We start from the raw sequence: 24,310 nt of genomic DNA on the forward strand, positions 1-24,310 counted from the left end.
GTGAGGTACCTGTACCCGGCTCGGTGTTCTGTGGAGGGAGTTACCTGTATCAGGATCTGTGTTCTGTGGAGGGAGATACCTGTAACAGACACGGTGTTCTGTGGAGGGAGTTACCTGTCCCATGCACTGTGTTCTGTGGAGGGAGTTACCTGTAGTAGGCTTGGTGTTCGATGGAGGGTGTTGCCTGCACTAGGCTCTGTGTTCTGTGGAGGGAGTTACCTGTATCAGGCCCGGTGTTCTGTGGAGGGAGTTACCTGTATCAGGCTCTGTGTTCTGTGGAGGGAGTTACCTGTACCCAGCTCGGTGTTCTGTGGAGGGAGTTACCTGTACCCAGCTCGGTGTTCTGTGGAGGGAGTTACCTGCATCAGGCTCTGTGTTCTGTGGAGGAAGTTACGTGCACCAGGCTCGGTATTCTGAGGAGGGAGCTACCTGTACGAAGCCCTGTGTTGTGGAGGGAGTTACCTGCAGTAGGCTCGGTGTTCTGTGGAGAGAGTTACCTGCACCAGGCTCGGTGTTCTGTGGAGGGAGTTACCTGTATCAGGCTCGGTGTTCTGTGGAGGGAGTTATCCGTACGAGGCCCTGTGTTCTGTGGAGGGAGTTACCTGTAATAGGCTCGGTGTTCTGTGGGGGGAGTTACCTGTATCAGTCTCGTTGTTCTGTGGATGGAGATATCTGTATCAGGCTCTGTGTTATGTGGAGGGAGTTACCTGTACCAGGCTCTGTGTTCCGTGGACGGAGTTGCCTGTAGTAGGCTCTGTGTTCTGTGGAAGGAGTTACCTGTACCAGGCTCCGTGTTCTCTGGAGGGAGTTACCTGTAGTAGGCTTGGTGTTCTGTGGGGGTGTTACCTGTACCAGGCTCTGTGTTCTGTGGAGTGAGGTACCTGTACCCGGCTCGGTGTTCTGTGGAGAGAGTTACCTGTATCAGGATCTGTGTTCTGTGGAGGGAGTTACCTGCACCAGGCTTGGAGGTCTGTGGAGTGAGTTACCTGCAGTAGGCTCTGTGTTATGTGGAGGGAGTTACCTGTACCAGGCTCGGTGTTCCATGGACGGAGTTGCCTGTAGCAGGCTCGGTGTTCTCTGGAGGGAGTTACCTGTAGTAGGCTTGGTGTTCTGTGGGGGGGTTACCTGTATCAGGCCTCTGTGTTCTGTGGAGTGAGGTACCTGTACCCGGCTCGGTGTTCTGTGGAGGGAGTTACCTGTATCAGGATCTGTGTTCTGTGGAGGGAGATACCTGTAACAGACACGGTGTTCTGTGGAGGGAGTTACCTGTCCCATGCACTGTGTTCTGTGGAGGGAGTTACCTGTAGTAGGCTTGGTGTTCGATGGAGGGTGTTGCCAGAACTAGGCTCTGTGTTCTGTGGAGGGAGTTACCTGTATCAGGCCCGGTGTTCTGTGGAGGGAGTTACCTGTAATAGGCTCGGTGTTCTGTGGAGGGAGTTACATGTAGCAGGCACTGTGTTCTGTGGAGAGAGTTACCTGCACCAGGCTCGGTGTTCTGTGGAGGGTGTTACCTGTACCTGCTCTGTGTTCTGTGGAGGGAGTTACCTGTAGCAGGCTCGGTGTTCTGTGGAGGGAGTTACCTGTATCAGGCTCGGTGTTCTGTGGAGGGAGTTATCCGTACGAGGCCCTGTGTTCTGTGGAGGGAGTTACCTGTAATAGGCTCTGTGTTCTGTGGGGGGAGTTACCTGTATCAGTCTCGGTGTTCTGTGGATGGAGATATCTGTATCAGGCTCTGTGTTATGTGGAGGGAGTTACCTGTACCAGGCTCCGTGTTCTCTGGAGGGAGTTACCTGTAGTAGGCTTGGTGTTCTGTGGGGGAGTTACCCGTACCAGGCTCTGTGTTCTGTGGAGTGAGGTACCTGTACCCGGCTCGGTGTTCTGTGGAGGGAGTTACCTGTATCAGGATCTGTGTTCTGTGGAGGGAGATACCTGTAACAGACACGGTGTTCTGTGGAGGGAGTTACCTGTCCCATGCACTGTGTTCTGTGGAGGGACTTACCTGTAATAGGCTTGGTGTTCGATGGAGGGTGTTGCCTGCACTAGGCTCTGTGTTCTGTGGAGGGAGTTACCTGTATCAGGCCCGGTGTTCTGTGGATGGAGTTACCTGCACCAGGCTCTGTGTTCTGTGGAGTGCGTTTCCTGTAGCGGGCCCCGTGGTTTGTGGAGCGAGTTACCTGTAGCAGGCCCCGTGTTCTGTTGTGGGAGTTACCTGTAGCAGGCTCGGTGTTCTGTGGAAGGAGTTACCTGCACCAGGCTCGGTGTTCTGTGGAGGGAGTTACCTGTACCAGGCTCGGTGTTCTTTGGCGGGAGTTACCTGTACCAGGCTTGGTGTTCTGTGGAGACAGTACCCTGTATCAGGCTCTGTGTTCTGTGGAGGGAGTTACCTGTACCAGGCTCTGTGTTCTGTGGAGGGAGTTACCTGTAGCAGGCTAGGTATTCCTTGGAGGTAGTTACCTGTAGCAGGCTCTGTGTTCTGTGGAGGGAGTTACCTGTATCAGGCCCAGTTTTCTGTGGAGGGAGTTACCTGTAGCAGGCCCCGTGTTCTGTGGAGTGAGTTACCTGCACCTGGCTCTATGTTCTGTGGAGGGCGTTTCCTGTAGCGGGCCCCGTGGTCTGTGGAGCGAGTTACCTGTAGCAGGCCCCGTGTTCTGTTGTGGGAGTTACCTGTAGCAGGCTTGGTGTTCTGTGGAGGAAGTTACCTGCACCAGGCTCAGTGTTCTATGGAGGGAGTTACCTGTACCAGCTCTGTGATCTGTGGAGGGAGTTACCTGTAGCAGGCTCTGTGTTCTGTGGAGGGAGTTACCTGTACCAGCTCTGTGTTCTGCGGAGACAGTAACCGGTATCAGGCTCTGTGTTCTGTGGAGGGATTAACCTGTACCAAGTTCTGTGTTCTGTGGAGACAGTAACCTGTACCAGGCTCTGTGTTCTATGGAGGGAGTACCTGTTGCAGGCTCGGTGTTCTGTGGAGGGAGTACCTGTTGCAGGCTCGGTGTTCTGTGGAGGGAGTTACCTGTACCAGGCTCGGTGTTCTTTGGCGGGAGTTACCTGTACCAGGCTTTCAGTTCTGTGGAGAGAGTTACCTGTACCAGGCTTGGTCGTCTGTGGAGGGAGTTACCTGCAGTAGGCTCTGTGTCCTGTGGAAGGAGTTACCTGTACCAGGCTCTGTGTTCTGTGGAGGGATTTACCTGTCCCATGCCCAGTGTTCTGTGGAGGGAGTTACCTGTATCAGTCTCGGTGTTCTGTGGAAGGAGTTACCTGTAATAGGCTCGGTGTTCTGTGGAGGGAGTTACCTGTACCAGTCTCGGTGTTCTGTGGATGGAGTTACCTGTATCAGGCTCGGTGTTCTTTGGAGGGAGTTACCTGTACCAGGCTCTTTGTTCTGTAGACGGAGTTACCTGTAGTAGTCTCGGTGTTTTGTGGAGGGAGTTACCTGTATCAGGATCAGTGTTCTGTGGAGGGAGTTACCTGTAGCAGGCCCCGTGGTCTGTTGTGGGAGTTACCTGTAGCAGGCTCGGTGTTCTGTGGAGGGAGTTACCTGTAGCAGGCTCGGTGTTCTGTGGAGGGTGTTACCTGTAGCAGGCTCGGTGTTCTGTGGAGGGAGTTACCTGTACCCAGCTCGGTGTTCTGTGGAGGGTGTTACCTGTACCCAGCTCGGTGTTCTGTGGAGGGAGTTACCTGTAGCAGGCTCGGTGTTCTGTGGAGTGTGTTACCTGTACCAGCTCTGTGTTCTGTGGATGGAGTTACCTGTAGTAGGCTCTGTGTTCTGTGGAGGGATTTACCTGTAGCAGGCTCTGTGTTCTGTGGAGGGCGTTTCCTGTAGCGGGCCCCGTGGTCTTTGGAGCGAGTTACCTGTAGCAGGCCCCGTGTTCTGTTGTGGGAGTTACCTGTAGCAGGCTCTGTGTTCTGTGGAGGGAGTTACCTGTACCAGGCTCTGTGTTCTGTGGAGGGTGTTACCTGTACCAGGCTCTGTGTTCTGTGGAGGGATTTACCTGCACTAGCCTCTGTGTTCTGTGGAGGGAGTTACCTGCACTAGCCTCTGTGTTCTGTGGAGGGAGTTACCTGTAGCAGGCTCTGTGTTCTGTGGAGGGAGTTACCTGTAGCAGGCTCGGTGTTCTGTGGAGGGAGTTACCTGTAGCAGGCTCGGTGTTCTGTGGAGGGAGTTACCTGTACCAGGCTCTGTGTTCTGTGGAGGGTGTTACCTGTACCAGGCTCTGTTTTCTGTGGAGGGATTTACCTGTAGCAGGCTCTGTGTTCTGTGGAGACAGTAACCTGTACCTGGCTCTGTGTTCTGTGGAGGGAGTTTCCTGTAGCAGGCTAGTTATTCTGTGGAGGGAGTTACCTGTACCAGCTCTGTGTTCTGCGGAGACAGTAACCGGTATCAGGGTCTGTGTTCTGTGGAGGGATTAACCTGTACCAAGTTCTGTGTTCTGTGGAGACAGTAACCTGTACCAGGCTCTGTGTTCTATGGAGGGAGTACCTGTTGCAGGCTCGGTGTTCTGTGGAGGGAGTTACCTGTACCAGGCTCGGTGTTCTTTGGCGGGAGTTACCTGTACCAGGCTTTCAGTTCTGTGGAGAGAGTTACCTGTACCAGGCTTGGTCGTCTGTGGAGGGAGTTACCTGCAGTAGGCTCTGTGTCCTGTGGAAGGAGTTACCTGTACCAGGCTCTGTGTTCTGTGGAGGGATTTACCTGTCCCATGCCCAGTGTTCTGTGGAGGGAGTTACCTGTATCAGTCTCGGTGTTCTGTGGAGGGAGTTACCTGTAATAGGCTCGGTGTTCTGTGGAGGGAGTTACCTGTACCAGTCTCGGTGTTCTGTGGATGGAGTTACCTGTATCAGGCTCGGTGTTCTTTGGAGGGAGTTACCTGTACCAGGCTCTTTGTTCTGTAGACGGAGTTACCTGTAGTAGTCTCGGTGTTTTGTGGAGGGAGTTACCTGTATCAGGATCAGTGTTCTGTGGAGGGAGTTACCTGTAGCAGGCCCCGTGGTCTGTTGTGGGAGTTACCTGTAGCAGGCTCGGTGTTCTGTGGAGGGAGTTACCTGTAGCAGGCTCGGTGTTCTGTGGAGGGTGTTACCTGTAGCAGGCTCTGTGTTCTGTGGAGGAAGTTACGTGCACCAGGCTCGGTATTCTGAGGAGGGAGCTACCTGTACGAAGCCCTGTGTTGTGGAGGGAGTTACCTGCAGTAGGCTCGGTGTTCTGTGGAGAGAGTTACCTGCACCAGGCTCGGTGTTCTGTGGAGGGAGTTACCTGTATCAGGCTCGGTGTTCTGTGGAGGGAGTTATCCGTACGAGGCCCTGTGTTCTGTGGAGGGAGTTACCTGTAATAGGCTCGGTGTTCTGTGGGGGGAGTTACCTGTATCAGTCTCGTTGTTCTGTGGATGGAGATATCTGTATCAGGCTCTGTGTTATGTGGAGGGAGTTACCTGTACCAGGCTCTGTGTTCCGTGGACGGAGTTGCCTGTAGTAGGCTCTGTGTTCTGTGGAAGGAGTTACCTGTACCAGGCTCCGTGTTCTCTGGAGGGAGTTACCTGTAGTAGGCTTGGTGTTCTGTGGGGGTGTTACCTGTACCAGGCTCTGTGTTCTGTGGAGTGAGGTACCTGTACCCGGCTCGGTGTTCTGTGGAGAGAGTTACCTGTATCAGGATCTGTGTTCTGTGGAGGGAGTTACCTGCACCAGGCTTGGAGGTCTGTGGAGTGAGTTACCTGCAGTAGGCTCTGTGTTATGTGGAGGGAGTTACCTGTACCAGGCTCGGTGTTCCATGGACGGAGTTGCCTGTAGCAGGCTCGGTGTTCTCTGGAGGGAGTTACCTGTAGTAGGCTTGGTGTTCTGTGGGGGGGTTACCTGTATCAGGCCTCTGTGTTCTGTGGAGTGAGGTACCTGTACCCGGCTCGGTGTTCTGTGGAGGGAGTTACCTGTATCAGGATCTGTGTTCTGTGGAGGGAGATACCTGTAACAGACACGGTGTTCTGTGGAGGGAGTTACCTGTCCCATGCACTGTGTTCTGTGGAGGGAGTTACCTGTAGTAGGCTTGGTGTTCGATGGAGGGTGTTGCCAGAACTAGGCTCTGTGTTCTGTGGAGGGAGTTACCTGTATCAGGCCCGGTGTTCTGTGGAGGGAGTTACCTGTAATAGGCTCGGTGTTCTGTGGAGGGAGTTACATGTAGCAGGCACTGTGTTCTGTGGAGAGAGTTACCTGCACCAGGCTCGGTGTTCTGTGGAGGGTGTTACCTGTACCTGCTCTGTGTTCTGTGGAGGGAGTTACCTGTAGCAGGCTCGGTGTTCTGTGGAGGGAGTTACCTGTATCAGGCTCGGTGTTCTGTGGAGGGAGTTATCCGTACGAGGCCCTGTGTTCTGTGGAGGGAGTTACCTGTAATAGGCTCTGTGTTCTGTGGGGGGAGTTACCTGTATCAGTCTCGGTGTTCTGTGGATGGAGATATCTGTATCAGGCTCTGTGTTATGTGGAGGGAGTTACCTGTACCAGGCTCCGTGTTCTCTGGAGGGAGTTACCTGTAGTAGGCTTGGTGTTCTGTGGGGGAGTTACCCGTACCAGGCTCTGTGTTCTGTGGAGGGAGTTACCTGTATCAGGATCTGTGTTCTGTGGAGGGAGATACCTGTAACAGACACGGTGTTCTGTGGAGGGAGTTACCTGTCCCATGCACTGTGTTCTGTGGAGGGACTTACCTGTAATAGGCTTGGTGTTCGATGGAGGGTGTTGCCTGCACTAGGCTCTGTGTTCTGTGGAGGGAGTTACCTGTATCAGGCCCGGTGTTCTGTGGATGGAGTTACCTGCACCAGGCTCTGTGTTCTGTGGAGTGCGTTTCCTGTAGCGGGCCCCGTGGTTTGTGGAGCGAGTTACCTGTAGCAGGCCCCGTGTTCTGTTGTGGGAGTTACCTGTAGCAGGCTCGGTGTTCTGTGGAAGGAGTTACCTGCACCAGGCTCGGTGTTCTGTGGAAGGAGTTACCTGCACCAGGCTCGGTGTTCTGTGGAGGGAGTTACCTGTACCAGGCTCGGTGTTCTTTGGCGGGAGTTACCTGTACCAGGCTTGGTGTTCTGTGGAGACAGTACCCTGTATCAGGCTCTGTGTTCTGTGGAGGGAGTTACCTGTACCAGGCTCTGTGTTCTGTGGAGGGAGTTACCTGTAGCAGGCTAGGTATTCCTTGGAGGTAGTTACCTGTAGCAGGCTCTGTGTTCTGTGGAGGGAGTTACCTGTATCAGGCCCAGTTTTCTGTGGAGGGAGTTACCTGTAGCAGGCCCCGTGTTCTGTGGAGTGAGTTACCTGCACCTGGCTCTATGTTCTGTGGAGGGCGTTTCCTGTAGCGGGCCCCGTGGTCTGTGGAGCGAGTTACCTGTAGCAGGCCCCGTGTTCTGTTGTGGGAGTTACCTGTAGCAGGCTTGGTGTTCTGTGGAGGAAGTTACCTGCACCAGGCTCAGTGTTCTATGGAGGGAGTTACCTGTACCAGCTCTGTGATCTGTGGAGGGAGTTACCTGTAGCAGGCTCTGTGTTCTGTGGAGGGAGTTACCTGTACCAGCTCTGTGTTCTGCGGAGACAGTAACCGGTATCAGGCTCTGTGTTCTGTGGAGGGATTAACCTGTACCAAGTTCTGTGTTCTGTGGAGACAGTAACCTGTACCAGGCTCTGTGTTCTATGGAGGGAGTACCTGTTGCAGGCTCGGTGTTCTGTGGAGGGAGTACCTGTTGCAGGCTCGGTGTTCTGTGGAGGGAGTTACCTGTACCAGGCTCGGTGTTCTTTGGCGGGAGTTACCTGTACCAGGCTTTCAGTTCTGTGGAGAGAGTTACCTGTACCAGGCTTGGTCGTCTGTGGAGGGAGTTACCTGCAGTAGGCTCTGTGTCCTGTGGAAGGAGTTACCTGTACCAGGCTCTGTGTTCTGTGGAGGGATTTACCTGTCCCATGCCCAGTGTTCTGTGGAGGGAGTTACCTGTATCAGTCTCGGTGTTCTGTGGAAGGAGTTACCTGTAATAGGCTCGGTGTTCTGTGGAGGGAGTTACCTGTACCAGTCTCGGTGTTCTGTGGATGGAGTTACCTGTATCAGGCTCGGTGTTCTTTGGAGGGAGTTACCTGTACCAGGCTCTTTGTTCTGTAGACGGAGTTACCTGTAGTAGTCTCGGTGTTTTGTGGAGGGAGTTACCTGTATCAGGATCAGTGTTCTGTGGAGGGAGTTACCTGTAGCAGGCCCCGTGGTCTGTTGTGGGAGTTACCTGTAGCAGGCTCGGTGTTCTGTGGAGGGAGTTACCTGTAGCAGGCTCGGTGTTCTGTGGAGGGTGTTACCTGTAGCAGGCTCGGTGTTCTGTGGAGGGAGTTACCTGTACCCAGCTCGGTGTTCTGTGGAGGGTGTTACCTGTACCCAGCTCGGTGTTCTGTGGAGGGAGTTACCTGTAGCAGGCTCGGTGTTCTGTGGAGTGTGTTACCTGTACCAGCTCTGTGTTCTGTGGAGTGCGTTTCCTGTAGCGGGCCCCGTGGTTTGTGGAGCGAGTTACCTGTAGCAGGCCCCGTGTTCTGTTGTGGGAGTTACCTGTAGCAGGCTCGGTGTTCTGTGGAAGGAGTTACCTGCACCAGGCTCGGTGTTCTGTGGAGGGAGTTACCTGTACCAGGCTCGGTGTTCTTTGGCGGGAGTTACCTGTACCAGGCTTGGTGTTCTGTGGAGACAGTACCCTGTATCAGGCTCTGTGTTCTGTGGAGGGAGTTACCTGTACCAGGCTCTGTGTTCTGTGGAGGGAGTTACCTGTAGCAGGCTAGGTATTCCTTGGAGGTAGTTACCTGTAGCAGGCTCTGTGTTCTGTGGAGGGAGTTACCTGTATCAGGCCCAGTTTTCTGTGGAGGGAGTTACCTGTAGCAGGCCCCGTGTTCTGTGGAGTGAGTTACCTGCACCTGGCTCTATGTTCTGTGGAGGGCGTTTCCTGTAGCGGGCCCCGTGGTCTGTGGAGCGAGTTACCTGTAGCAGGCCCCGTGTTCTGTTGTGGGAGTTACCTGTAGCAGGCTTGGTGTTCTGTGGAGGAAGTTACCTGCACCAGGCTCAGTGTTCTATGGAGGGAGTTACCTGTACCAGCTCTGTGATCTGTGGAGGGAGTTACCTGTAGCAGGCTCTGTGTTCTGTGGAGGGAGTTACCTGTACCAGCTCTGTGTTCTGCGGAGACAGTAACCGGTATCAGGCTCTGTGTTCTGTGGAGGGATTAACCTGTACCAAGTTCTGTGTTCTGTGGAGACAGTAACCTGTACCAGGCTCTGTGTTCTATGGAGGGAGTACCTGTTGCAGGCTCGGTGTTCTGTGGAGGGAGTACCTGTTGCAGGCTCGGTGTTCTGTGGAGGGAGTTACCTGTACCAGGCTCGGTGTTCTTTGGCGGGAGTTACCTGTACCAGGCTTTCAGTTCTGTGGAGAGAGTTACCTGTACCAGGCTTGGTCGTCTGTGGAGGGAGTTACCTGCAGTAGGCTCTGTGTCCTGTGGAAGGAGTTACCTGTACCAGGCTCTGTGTTCTGTGGAGGGATTTACCTGTCCCATGCCCAGTGTTCTGTGGAGGGAGTTACCTGTATCAGTCTCGGTGTTCTGTGGAAGGAGTTACCTGTAATAGGCTCGGTGTTCTGTGGAGGGAGTTACCTGTACCAGTCTCGGTGTTCTGTGGATGGAGTTACCTGTATCAGGCTCGGTGTTCTTTGGAGGGAGTTACCTGTACCAGGCTCTTTGTTCTGTAGACGGAGTTACCTGTAGTAGTCTCGGTGTTTTGTGGAGGGAGTTACCTGTATCAGGATCAGTGTTCTGTGGAGGGAGTTACCTGTAGCAGGCCCCGTGGTCTGTTGTGGGAGTTACCTGTAGCAGGCTCGGTGTTCTGTGGAGGGAGTTACCTGTAGCAGGCTCGGTGTTCTGTGGAGGGTGTTACCTGTAGCAGGCTCGGTGTTCTGTGGAGGGAGTTACCTGTACCCAGCTCGGTGTTCTGTGGAGGGTGTTACCTGTACCCAGCTCGGTGTTCTGTGGAGGGAGTTACCTGTAGCAGGCTCGGTGTTCTGTGGAGTGTGTTACCTGTACCAGCTCTGTGTTCTGTGGATGGAGTTACCTGTAGTAGGCTCTGTGTTCTGTGGAGGGATTTACCTGTAGCAGGCTCTGTGTTCTGTGGAGGGCGTTTCCTGTAGCGGGCCCCGTGGTCTTTGGAGCGAGTTACCTGTAGCAGGCCCCGTGTTCTGTTGTGGGAGTTACCTGTAGCAGGCTCTGTGTTCTGTGGAGGGAGTTACCTGTACCAGGCTCTGTGTTCTGTGGAGGGTGTTACCTGTACCAGGCTCTGTGTTCTGTGGAGGGATTTACCTGCACTAGCCTCTGTGTTCTGTGGAGGGAGTTACCTGCACTAGCCTCTGTGTTCTGTGGAGGGAGTTACCTGTAGCAGGCTCTGTGTTCTGTGGAGGGAGTTACCTGTAGCAGGCTCGGTGTTCTGTGGAGGGAGTTACCTGTAGCAGGCTCGGTGTTCTGTGGAGGGAGTTACCTGTACCAGGCTCTGTGTTCTGTGGAGGGTGTTACCTGTACCAGGCTCTGTTTTCTGTGGAGGGATTTACCTGTAGCAGGCTCTGTGTTCTGTGGAGACAGTAACCTGTACCTGGCTCTGTGTTCTGTGGAGGGAGTTTCCTGTAGCAGGCTAGTTATTCTGTGGAGGGAGTTACCTGTACCAGCTCTGTGTTCTGCGGAGACAGTAACCGGTATCAGGCTCTGTGTTCTGTGGAGGGATTAACCTGTACCAAGTTCTGTGTTCTGTGGAGACAGTAACCTGTACCAGGCTCTGTGTTCTATGGAGGGAGTACCTGTTGCAGGCTCGGTGTTCTGTGGAGGGAGTTACCTGTACCAGGCTCGGTGTTCTTTGGCGGGAGTTACCTGTACCAGGCTTTCAGTTCTGTGGAGAGAGTTACCTGTACCAGGCTTGGTCGTCTGTGGAGGGAGTTACCTGCAGTAGGCTCTGTGTCCTGTGGAAGGAGTTACCTGTACCAGGCTCTGTGTTCTGTGGAGGGATTTACCTGTCCCATGCCCAGTGTTCTGTGGAGGGAGTTACCTGTATCAGTCTCGGTGTTCTGTGGAGGGAGTTACCTGTAATAGGCTCGGTGTTCTGTGGAGGGAGTTACCTGTACCAGTCTCGGTGTTCTGTGGATGGAGTTACCTGTATCAGGCTCGGTGTTCTTTGGAGGGAGTTACCTGTACCAGGCTCTTTGTTCTGTAGACGGAGTTACCTGTAGTAGTCTCGGTGTTTTGTGGAGGGAGTTACCTGTATCAGGATCAGTGTTCTGTGGAGGGAGTTACCTGTAGCAGGCCCCGTGGTCTGTTGTGGGAGTTACCTGTAGCAGGCTCGGTGTTCTGTGGAGGGAGTTACCTGTAGCAGGCTCGGTGTTCTGTGGAGGGTGTTACCTGTAGCAGGCTCGGTGTTCTGTGGAGGGAGTTACCTGTAGCAGGCTCGGTGTTCTGTGGAGGGTGTTACCTGTACCAGCTCTGTGTTCTGTGGATGGAGTTACCTGTAGTAGGCTCTGTGTTCTGTGGAGGGATTTACCTGTAGCAGGCTCTGTGTTCTGTGGAGGGCGTTTCCTGTAGCGGGCCCCGTGGTCTTTGGAGCGAGTTACCTGTAGCAGGCCCCGTGTTCTGTTGTGGGAGTTACCTGTAGCAGGCTCTGTGTTCTGTGGAGGGAGTTACCTGTACCAGGCTCTGTGTTCTGTGGAGGGTGTTACCTGTACCAGGCTCTGTGTTCTGTGGAGGGATTTACCTGCACTAGCCTCTGTGTTCTGTGGAGGGAGTTACCTGCACTAGCCTCTGTGTTCTGTGGAGGGAGTTACCTGTAGCAGGCTCTGTGTTCTGTGGAGGGAGTTACCTGTAGCAGGCTCGGTGTTCTGTGGAGGGAGTTACCTGTAGCAGGCTCGGTGTTCTGTGGAGGGAGTTACCTGTACCAGGCTCTGTGTTCTGTGGAGGGTGTTACCTGTACCAGGCTCTGTGTTCTGTGGAGGGATTTACCTGTAGCAGGCTCTGTGTTCTGTGGAGACAGTAACCTGTACCTGGCTCTGTGTTCTGTGGAGGGAGTTTCCTGTAGCAGGCTAGTTATTCTGTGGAGGTAGTTACCTGTATCAGGCTCGGTGTTCTGTGGAGGTAGTGACCTGTTGAACTATCGTCACTCAGTTTCACAGTTTACTGCTCCTTAGCAGCTGACAGGACCTTCAATTCCCGTCGTCGTCACCAAAGATGCTGAAGAAGCAGAGCTGGTAATGACACAGCTAATCTCCCACACACACACAAACACAGCAGTTTGGGAAGCTCCTGTCATCTAGGGGATTTTGCTGAGTAATTGAGATATCTTAGCTTCAAGTGAAAGAAAAGATATTGATCAGCTGAAGAGAAGAGATGCAGGAGCAACCGAAAGGCACAGGGAAAAAGAGATTTGCATTTCTATGTCACCTTCGCACAACATCTTCTTTCAAACTGCATGGTGATAGCATCCAGATCAGCTGTGTCTATCGTCGAACTTGTCCCAAAGTTCTCGATACATGAATTATTGAAGTATGGACACGTTCTACAACCTTGACCTTCATGTCCTGTCAGGCAGCCACAAAATGAACAAAAAACCCATAAGAACGCATAAGAAATGGAGGCTATCAAACAGCCAATGTGCAGAGAGAGAAATAACAAATCATGCAAGTGTCAACCACAAGCAGTTCATGTTCTGAACTGGAAAGAGAGTCTGAGACCCATTGGTCCATGCAGAGCTGAGAAAACGTCCCGGGGCAGTGAGCTGAACCGGCTCGTCCCTCGCCTCGGGGATGATTGTGGATAGGCTGAGCAAGCAAAGGCCTTTCTTTTTGGAGCGAAGGATAGAGATACGATAGAGATGTACAAGATGATAAGAGGCATTGACCGAGTGGATAGCCAGGAACATTTTCCAGGGTGGAATTGGCCAAATCAGGAAGGTGTAATTTTAAGGTAATTGGAGTTACGTATAGTGGAGGATGTCAGAGGTAGTTATTTCACGCGGGGACTGGTGGGTGTATGGATTGCCCTGCAGGAGTGTTGGTACAAGAGGATGCATTAGGATAGTTAACAGACCCTTAGGTAGGTACACGGATAATAGAAAAATGGTTTATATGAGTGGGAAAGGGGGTAGATTAATCTTCGAGTAGATTAAAGCTTGGTACAACATCATTTGGGGTGATAGCCCCACCTGTGTGCTCAACTTCAGATATTGACAATCCTGCACCAATACTTCAAGGGGCCATTCCACATGTCTAGCACCTTCATAGTCCACCCAACATTAACTAGAATAGCATAGTTCCACCCTTTCCACAGATTCGAATGACACCAGGTTTACAAGGATGGTGCCAGAACTTGAGGGCATGAGTTATAAGGAAAGCTTGAACAGGTTAGGGCTTCCCATGGCCATGATTGTTCTTGGCAAATTTTTCTGCAGAAGTGGTTTGCAATTGCCGCCTTCCGGGCAGTCTCTTTATAAGACGGGTGACCCCAGCCATTATCAATACTCTTCAGAGATTGACCGCTGGGCATCAGTGGTCGCATAACCAGGATTTGCAATCTGCACCGACAGCTCACACGACCTGCTCCCATGTATTCATGTGACCCTGATTGGGGTCTGTGCAAAGCAGGTGCTAGAACTCGCCCAAGGGTGACCTGCAGGGGAGTGGAGGGAAGGAGCACCTTACACCTCCTTTGGTAGAGATGTATCGCCACCCTGTCACCCCTCTCTCATTAGGGAGAAGATACAAAAGTCTGAAAGCACGTGTTACTAGGCTCAAGGACAGTTTCTTACGCCGGTGTTATAGGACTATCGTATATATTAGGTTACCTCATATGATACGACGCACACTTGAACTCACAGCCTGCCTTGACCTTTCACCTTATCATTTACCTGCACTGGACTTTCCCTGTCGCTGTTACACCTTGCATAGTTATCATTTTACCTTGTTATGCCTCTTTTTTCTCCAAAACTATAAAAGTTTATTTACACAACAAATACACAAAGTACAAACATTAAGTATTTACAAGACAGTGAGTACACTCAGATTAAAATATGATTACTACTGTCTATAAAACAGTCAATTCCCTGAGGGGCCCACACTCCTGGAAATCCCCCAGTGTGCCCATTGTGACTGCAATCCCTTCACCAAAGCGGGAATGTATCTTCGGAAGGGGGGCAGACAGTCGGTCCTGATAGAGCCCTGGTCTTCCCACTACCTAGACCCGTGAAAGGTGACATCCGTCATTAAGGACCCCCATCACTGAGGACATGCCCTCTCCTCATGGCTACCATTGGGGAGGAGGTACAGGAACCTGAAGGCACACACTCAGTGATTCAGGAACAGCTTCTTCCCCTCTGCCATCTGATTTCTGAATGAACATTGAACACATGAACTCTACCTCATTACTTCCTTATTTCTATTTTTCACTATTTGTTTAACCATTTTATATATATGCAGCAGCAGGACCATGCGATGAACTATGAATTACAATATAGTTCATCATGTATTGCATTACTCTGCTGCAGCTAAGTTAACAAGTTTCACAACTTAATAATTTTCACAATGTATGGCGGTGATATTAAACCTGATTCTGAAGCCGAACGGTCATCTTGGCCAGGCCCAGGAGAAACCCCACCAGTAGATCCTCCAACTGGCTCACCTCCTTCTGCGCTGGGTGCCCGTATACCTAGAACATGGGGCTGAAGAGCAGCAAACCCTTCAGATATTCAAACGGGGGCTTTGTTCTACTCACTGAGGAATGATTTGATCTGTATGAATAGGATGTAAGACAAGCTCTAACATGTGACAATAATAAACTGATTCCAATTACAATTCCAAACCTGCACAGGATCCTCTGGAAGTCATAAGTGTGTTTGTGTTCATAAAACTTATCAGGCGAACCAGTTCTAGTCAACCTGTGGATCGTTCATTCCAACAGAGAGAACGTAGTCATTTAATGGACTTCAATTCATTAATCTAAAATGTATTAAAATTGAATTAAATAGAATTAACGGAGTCGCAATCCCCACACTCAGAGGAAGTGCCTTTACTATGAGCCATTTATTTTAATGAGGGAAAACGCCACAGAATTACTTAAGAAAATTATATCAGTTAATTTAATTACTCACCAATCAAGATAAATCATACTAACAGGAAGGAAGGTGTGTTTGGGCATATTCCGGAATTAGGGTATATGGCAAATGTTAACTTCAGTAACCAATCTTCAGACCTGAATCTGATTATAAATTAAATTTAAAATGCAGCTCTGATTAATAGGTTCCTAGAGCTGTGATGGCAGGTAATTGAAAAAACAGACAATGCTGATTAACATTCACTTTGGGTGTCTAGGGTGTGAGTGCGAAGAAGGAGGTGTGGAAGTTACATGTAATTCAAAGGAAGCATTGTAGATACATGGTAAATGTAAAACTGTCCTTTGATCTTTAGCATATAAAATATCATGCAATATTGGATGAAACAGGCCTCTTCCCCCAGACAATGTCTTGTTTTGTTGAATGAAAGACTGCTGTTGTATCTACCAGTGGCGTTGTTTACATTATAACAGCTGAGTGGGGTTTGTGTAAGTTCCTACACACCTGGGTCTACGGCTGACAGACAGTGAATGTTTCAGTGAGGTATTGAGTTGAACTGAATATACCTGGACTCTTGATGACTCTGTGGTTTGAGGTTATATATTTTTTAACTTTATGCTTTTGCCATTTGCGTGATTTGCTTTTTTGTACATTTGAAATTTTTCGTTGGGTGAGATATATGTTTTTCCTTGTTTGGTGGCTGTCTGTGAGAAGCTGAATCTCAGGGTTGTACCCTACACACACACTCAGATAACAAATATACTTTGAACTTTGGATCATTGATCAATCAGTCCCCGCTTCATTCACAAAAGTAATGCTAGTCTGTTAAACGTCAAAACACTGGAAAGATTTCCCAGAATTAATTCAGAGAGTTTAAAACAACAATGCAACCAGATTGTTTCACAGTCAATGGGCTCCTTGTTGGAAGGATTCTATCACAGTATTCTAATCCTGATCATAGTATGCTAATCCTGGATCAAGAGCTCGTATCAAAATCCCAGTACAGTCTATGTAATGAACAAATCTTCAGATGCTGGAAATCCAGGGCCACACACAAACTGCTGGAGGAACTCAGCAGGTCAGACAGCATCAATGGAGAGGAATAAGCAGTCAAAGTTTCAGGCAGAGGTTTAATGGACACATGTGGTAACTCCTGAGGGAAGGGCAAAGAAGGTGTGAAGAAAGAGTATTCACTCTTTGCAGGATATCCCAGAGCCACCTCAGCTCTACTTCCAGCAGGGCAACCATCCTGGTGGCCCCTTTTCTCCAGCCTGAGATAGTGAAGGTTCAGGAACTTGTGCCAGGCTGCCTGCTTCACCTCGCCGTGCGTCAGGATGGCGTGCCAATGCATTTTATCAGTGCGTACGCGCCTGAGCCCGGCCCGATGCAGGCTCCTGTTCCGAGAGGTGTCCGCGTTGCTGGGGTCCATAGATCGTGGCGACTGCGTTATCCTGGGGGTGATTTCAATTGCACCCTCGAGGAGAGGGGTCACACTGGTCCCCAGAGTAGCTGAGCATCGGTGAGGACGTTACGGGAGTTGATTGCCTCCTCGGACTTGGTCGATGACTGGCGGAGCCTTCACCCTGACCTCTGTGCTTTCTCCAGGAGGTACAGAGGGACGGGGACTCACGGATCGACCAACTCTACGTCTCCTGGGTGCACGCCTCCCGAGTGTCGGCTGACTCCACGTGGCCAGTTGCGATCTCGAACCACCGCCTGGTGTGGGTGGAGCTGAATGCGCTGCCCGCACGGGTGGGGTCCGCGTACCGCCATTTCAACAAACGGCTGCTGGAGGACGGCCGGTTCCGGGGTTCGTTCCGGCTGTTCTGGGAGTCCTGGCAGGAGGAGTGGGGGAGTTCCCTCTCTGAGACTCTGGTGGGACGTGGATAAGACTCACATCCGAATGTGCACTATGTGCATGGGTCAGCCAAGTGGCAGATGACCAGGATGGATCGGCTTAAGAAGGAGCTGGTTGACCTGGAGTCCCGGCTGGGGTTGACCGATGGGGACCAGCCTATCTGGGATGAGGACCAGAGGGAAAAGGAGACACTGAGGCACCTGCAGCCCGAGGTCCCAAGGCGCTTATGTGAGGTCGTGGGTCCAGAGGCTGCAGGATCTGGACCATGCCTCTCCCTTCTTCTACACTGTCAAAAAGGGGAGGGGTGTCCGCAGGCAGCCCGTGGAGTTACTGACAGAGGATGGCTCCTCTGTCACAGATCCAGCTACAATTATTGTTGAAGTCTATTCCCTTGACAAGGCTCTATTCTGACTGGACCTGTGCAGTGAGGATGCACACGGGGCTGTGTGGGAGGACTTGCCCAAGGTCAGCCCTGGGGGTGCTGAGCGTCCGTTTGCCCCGCTATCTTTGGGGGAGCTAGCCAGTGCCCTCAGCCTGCTGCAGAGAGGCAAGTCCCCGGGGGTAGATGTGTTGACCGTTGACTTTCTCTGGGACTTCTAGGACATCCCAGGGTCTGATTATGCAGGGGTACTCGGGGAGGGTATGGCAATGGGTGAGATGCCCCTCTCAGAGCAGTCGTGGCCCTGCTGCCAAAGAGGGGGATCTCCGTTGCCTGAGGAATTAGCGCCCAGTATCCCTCCTCAGAGCGGAATACAAGATCTTTGCCCGGGCAATGGCTAATCGTTTGGGCTCCCTGCCGGCACGAGTGATCCACCCTGATCAGTCCTACACGGTCCCGGGGCGGGGCGGTCGATCCAGGACAATATCCACGTTGTCCGGGATCTGATCTACCTGTGCCAGGAGGCTGGAATGTCATTCGCTCTTCCCTCCCTTGACCAAGTGAAGGCATTTGACAGCATGGACCACGAGTACCTCTTTGGGTCTCTGCAAGCATTCAGGCTCTTTGTGACCCACGTCTGACTGCTGTACAGCACTGCGGAGTGCCTTATTAAGGTCAGCAAGTCCTTGGCAGCACTCTTGTGCTTTGGGAGGGAGTATGTCAGGGGTGCCCCATGTTGGGACTCTTGTACAGTGGCGTGGAGCCATTCCTGTGCCTTCTCTGCACGAGGTCAACGGTTTTGGTTCTTACGCCAATGGCATCCGCCTCAGCGTCCCCGACCCGGTTAACCTGCGGAGGATGTGAGACTGCCAGCAGGTTTTCTCGGCTGCGTCCTCTGCGAGGGTCAACTGGGAGAAGAGTGCGGGTCACTTGGCCTCGGTGGGTCAGAGGCAGGTGGATCCCTACCGGAGGGGTTGAGGCCATTTGCGTGGAACACCACACAACTCCTCTACCTGAGCTCGATGGAGGATACCTGGCCAGCAAAATGGCAGCATTTGGAGAGAAAGATCTCTGCCTGGCTGGGGCACTGTTCAGGCCTCCTTTGTGCAATCTCGTACTGGGGGAGAGCATTAGTTATAAATCAGCTGGTTTAGTATAGTGATGTGATACTGGCTGATTACTTCAGTCCCACCCACGGAATTTGCATCCAGGATCCTGAAGCATCTGGTGGGCATCTTCTGGGGCAACAGGAGGGACTGGGTCTCTGCAGCAGTCCTGAGTGTTCTGATCGCAGAGGGTGGTCAGTCCTGGTGTGCGTCGCACCCAGCTGGGGACTCTCTGCCTCAGGAGAGATACCGGTACTGACCCACACTCCGAGATGGCCTGCGCTTTCTCCACCAGGGGCGTTGCCTGCAGGAGGGCACACAAATCCCCGTGGGTGGCACCTGCTGTGTCACTCTGAGGGAACTGCCCTACTTCTACCGGGAACTGTGGAGGGTTTAGGGTCTGGCTCATCCAGGCAGGGGGCTCCTGTGCCACTGGACGGTGCTCTGGCTGCTGGGGGAATGGTCCTGATCCTATCACAGTGGGTGTCGGGGGGCTCGGGGATGTGCAGGGGTTCTGTCTGCCTCACCACCCGATGTGCTGGTTGGACCCAGGCCTCGGGAGACCACGCGGGAGAGGGTCCCGCACAACGAGAGCCGTCTCACTGGGATGCCACCGTGCCATTCCGTGACGCTCCAGAACGTTTCTTGTCCGGGCTGCTCCTGCTCACCTTTCACTTCCTCGCCTCCGTCTGCCGACCGGACTCACCTTGACGGTCTGTGTCAGCGGAGGAGGTCCCCAGTGGAAATCTCTTTATGCAGGGGCCCCTCCCCTGTACATCGGGGATCTGGGGAGGAAGGCGTTGCATCGGACGGTACCGTACAACAGGTTTTTGAGCAGGTTCACCGACACCCCGTCCAGCTGTCCATTCCGTGGCCGGGCGGAGTCAGTGTACCAGGCGTTTACGGAGTGTGAGAGGTTGCAGCCCCTGTCTGAGTTTCTGAAGGGGCTGCTGCTCAGGTTCTGGTTGTACTTCAGCCCTGCGCTCCTCATCCACGGGGACCCAGTACGGAACGGGCGGGTCGCCAGGAGGATCTCCTGGTGGGCTTACCCCTGGGCCTGGACAAGATGGACATTCACGGGTCTGGGTGCTGGAAAGTGGAGGGTGCTGCCCGAGCCGACTACCTGCCCCTTTTCCGAGGATACAATCATGGTCGGCTGTCCTTGGTCATAATGAGCACCTTGGGGGACTTCTGGGAGCAATGGGCCCCCTGGGGTATTGATTATTGAATCGAGGGCAGTAACCATATTTTAATCTGAGTGTACTTTAGGCTTGTAAATACTGAATGTCTGTACCTTGTGTACTTGTGATGTAAGTACATTTTTAGAGTTTTGTTAAAAAAAAAGGGGATGGTACTGAGTGAGAGTCAGACTGTGGGAGATCGGTTCTGAGAGAGTTACGCTGTATGGGAATAGGAGAGGTTGGTCCTGAGCCAGATGTCACCATATCAGGTGGAGATCACACATGCTGACTCATCCGAAGTTTCTGTAAAATGTTGTTTCCTTTAACAGAGACACAGAAGATGGAGGAGTCAGAGCATGTTTTATCTCAGATTGTTTCTAATCAAATAACAATGATGTTTGGGCTATAAGGCTTTGAAGCAGAATTAGGCCATTTGGCCCATCGAATCTGCTCCACCATTTCATCATGGCTGATCTATTTACTTCTCAGCTCCAAACTTTGTTGCTGCTTGTGAGTGGTTGGGGAGAGCTGGGGGGGGGGTGACTTTGGGGTTCTAACATTTAACAGTCGTTCATTCTTTGAGGCACTCCTCTGTTTTCACGGATGTTTGTGGAGGAAAAGACTTTCAGGATGCATATTATACACATTTCTCTGACATTAAATGTACCTTTGAACTCCTGCCTTCTCTCTGTAGCCCTTCACACCTTGACTAATCAAGAACCTATCAACCTCCACTTTAAATATACCCAACTAATTCCAAATATTTATCACCCTCTGGCCAAAGAAATTCCTCTTTGTCTCCATTTTGAATGGGTATGGAGAGGATTCATACCCATGTTCTGAGGTTATTCCCTCTGGTCCTGGACTTCCCCACCATAGGAAACATCCTCACCCTGGACCAGGGGTTCAGTCTAGATGCAGGGTTCCCAAACTGGAGTCTATGGACTCTTCAGTTAATGGTAGGGGTCCGTGGCATAAAATAGCTGGTGGTGGTGTAGTGATTTTGAGGCCAATGGTGGCAGAAGCCATAAGAAGAGAAAAGATGAACTACGAGGGTAGACTTGCCAATAACATAAGGCAGGATACCAGAAGTTTTTTTCAGTTATATAAAGAGTATAAAAGAGGTGAAAGTTGATACTTGACCACTAGAAAGAGATACTGGTGAGGTAGTAACAGGGAACAAATAAATGGCACTTGAATTTAATGGGTACTTTGCATCAGTCTTCACTATAAAAGGCACTACAACTGTGTCAGAGGTCTGTGAGTGTCAGGGAGCAGGAGTGAGTGCCATTAATATCACAAAGCAAATAGTGCTAGATAATGGTTCTCTTTGGTTATGATATTTTAAGAATCATTTGATTCTGGCAAATGTCACTCCACTCTTTAAGAAGGGAGGAAGGCAAAATAAAGGAAATTATAGGCCAGTTAGCCTAACCTCAGTCATTCAGAAAGTGCTGGACTTTATTATTAAGGATGAGGTTTCAGGGTACTTGGAGACTAATGATAAAATAAGTTGAAGCCAGCATGGTTTCTGTAGTCTTCCCTGACAAATCTGTTCTTCCAGGAAGTAAGAAGCAGGGTGAACAAAGGAGAGGTAGTGGATGTCATTTATTTACAATTTCAGAAGGCATTTGATAAGGTTCCACAGAAGAGACTACTTAACAAGATAAAATCCTGTGACTTTGCAGGAAAGATAAGATAGCAGAATGGCTGACAGCCAGTGAGAGTAGACGAAGGCCTTCTCCCGTTGGCTGCCAGTGTTCCTCAGGGGTCAGTATTGGGTGCTACTTTTCACATTGTTTGATTTAGATCATTTGAATTGACGGCTTTGTGGAAAAGTTTACAAATGATACAAAGATAGGTGGAGGGGCAGGTAGTGCTGAGGAAGCTATGTGATTGCTGAGGGGCTCAGACAAATCAGCAGAATGGGCTAAGAAGTGGCAGATAGAATACAGTGTTGGGAAATGTATGATAATGCATTGTGGTAGAAAGAACAATAGTGCGGACTACCATCTGGATGGGGAGAACATTCAAACATTAGAGGTGCAGAGGGACTTTGGAGTTCCCATGCAAGACTCCCAGAAGGTTAATTCACAGGTTGAGTCTGTGGTAAAGAAGACAAATGCAATGTTAGCATTTATTTCAAGGGGAATAGAATATAATAGCAAGGAGAGAATGCTGTGCCTTTATTAGACACTAATCAGTCTGCACTTGGAGTATTGCCAACAGTTTTGGGCCCCATATCTCAGAAAGGGTGCATTGTCCTTGGAGTGAGTCCAGAGAGGGTTCATGAGAATGATTCTGGGAATGAAGGGGTTAACACATGAGGAGGGTTTGGCAGCTTTGGGCCTGTACTCAGTGGAATTTAGAATAATGTGTTGTGGGGGAGGGAAATCTGATTGAAACCTACCAAACGTTGAAAGACTAGATAGGGTGGGATGTGGAGAGAATGTTTCCTATAGTGGGAGTATCCATAACTAGAGGGCACAGCCTCAAAGCTGAGGGATGACCCCTTAGAACAGAGGTAAGGAGGAATTTTTTTTAGCCAGAGAGTAGTGAATCTGCAGAATGCTCTGCCACAGACTGCAGTAGAGGGCAAGTATAAACGTTTGTATATTTAAGGTGAAAATTGATAGTTTCTTGATTGGTCAGGGTATCAAAAGGTATGGTGAGAAGGCAGGTGTATGGGGTTGAGTGGGATCTGGGATCAGCCGTGATGGAATAGCAGAGCAGACTCGATGAGCTGAATGGCCTCATTCTGCTCCTGGGTCCTGTGGTCTTATGGAATCCGGTCTGCACCTTGCACGCTTTCCATTCATGCTGGATTGAGCATCAAGCTAGTAACTCAGCTTTGTGGAAAACAGATAAATGCTAAGGAAACAGCAAAAAAAAATGGCACCTGATGTGCCACGTGGCATGAAAATGAACAACAATGGCATAAAATGGGTTGAGAATCCTCGGTCTAGACCTTGTCCTGTTTGCTGGAGACCTGAGTGAAGCTGTGCTGGTGTTTCCACCAGGGATCTTTGTGCTCAGTGTCTCATGCTTTGATGTGAGATTGTGGCTCATCTGCCAGAATGTAGATTCAAATGCGTTATCCGCAGACGGATTGGAATCAATTACTCCCCACTCCTCATCAAACTGAGGACTGATCTAGGCAGCCGCCTCTCCTGAAAGATTTCATTAGCATCCATTTTCACTGCGCTCGGAGGCACAGGTTATAAATAGAATAGAGCGAGACTTTTATCTTGATGAAATTTCTCACATGGCTGTGAATTATTTTGCTTCAACACCTTTGAGTTTGGGATCTTATCTCTTGCATTTGTGCCTTCAGTCTGTTGGATGGCGCCTCTCCCATTTCCAGTTCAGTCTCCACACTGTGTTAGGTGGAAAGTCACAAAGCGCTTTGTTTGCCATCAGCTGGTAAAGGCAGGCACCCATATACCCCTATGTATGCAGTGATCTCAGGCCCACCATCCCAAAGGCTTTCACCCTATTAGGCTGTCTTGTGGAAGTAACCTTTCATCATTAAAAAAATGGTGCCAGGTTGGGAGCACCTGATTTGCAAGGAAAGATTGAACAGGTTTGGACTTCATTCCTTATAACATAAAAGACTGAGGGGAGATTTGATAGCGATATACAAAATTATGAGGGATATAGATAAGGTAAATGCAAGCAGGCTTTTTCCACCGAGGCTGTGTAGGACAGCAATGAATGGTCATGGGTTAAGGGTGAAAGGTGAAAAGTTTAAGGAGAACATGAGAGAAAGCTTCTTCAGATTTATTTATCGCATGTACAGTATAATGTATCATTTCCATTTTACCGTGCATTTTTAATACTGAAAGGCTTTAATAGAGTGGATGTGGAGAGAACTTTTCCAGTCGTGGGAGAGTTTAAGACCAGAAGACACAGTCTCAGAACAGAGGGGCATCCTTTTAGAACAGAGATGAGGAGGAATTTCTTTAGTCAGAGAGTGGAGAATCTGTGGAATTTGTTGCCACAAGTGGCTGTGGAGGCCAGGTCACTGGGTATATTTAAAGCAGAGGTTGATAGGTTCTTGATTGGTCAGGGCGTGAAGGGATTTGGGGAGAAGGCAGGAGATTGGGGCTGAGATGGAAAATAGATCAGCCATGATGAAATGGTGGAGCAGACAAAATGGGCCAAATGGCCTAACTCTGCTCCTATATCTATGAGCTTATGGTCTTTATGCAAATCACCAACACATCCAAGGATGTGTATGTGTCACCACACATTGTGGTGCCCACCATGCTGAGCAGATGTACAGTACCTGAGGAATGCTGTGCATGCAGGGCTCTTAGCAATGTTATTATTTCCCCCTCATCTGTTCAACTATCTCCTAGACCCCCCCACCCCATCACCGTCAGGGAGGAGGCACCATTGCATTAGGACAAGGACTGTGAGGTTGGCCAACAGGTTCTTCTCCCAGGCCATGAGAATACCTGTACTGATCTCCCTGTCACCACCCATGACTCATAGAAGCATAGAAAAGTTCAGCACAGAAACAGGCCCTTCAGCCTATCTAATCTGTGCCGAACCACTTGAACTACCTATTCTCATCAACCCGCACCGGGACCATAGCCCTCCATACACCTCCCATCCATGTACCGATCAAAATTTCTCTTTAACATTGAAGTTGAGCTCGCATGCACAGCTTGTGCTGGCAGCTTGTTCCGTACCCTCT

The 24,310-nt window shown here is 50.8% G+C and overlaps 1 long non-coding RNA gene across 2 annotated transcripts in view; it reads left to right on the forward strand.

The window, feature by feature from the left end:
• The first annotated feature begins 12,055 nt into the window (after positions 1–12,055).
• Positions 12,056–24,310, forward strand: part of LOC132401635 (uncharacterized) — a 42,826-nt gene continuing 30,571 nt past the window's right edge. For both annotated transcript variants that reach the window (XR_009514648.1, XR_009514647.1), the window contains exon 1: positions 12,056–12,229. This is a non-coding gene — a long non-coding RNA (uncharacterized LOC132401635). The remainder of the gene's footprint in view (positions 12,230–24,310) is intronic.

Source organism: Hypanus sabinus, chromosome 11 (genome assembly GCF_030144855.1).
Source record: "Hypanus sabinus isolate sHypSab1 chromosome 11, sHypSab1.hap1, whole genome shotgun sequence".
Taxonomy (NCBI): Eukaryota; Metazoa; Chordata; class Chondrichthyes; order Myliobatiformes; family Dasyatidae; genus Hypanus; species Hypanus sabinus.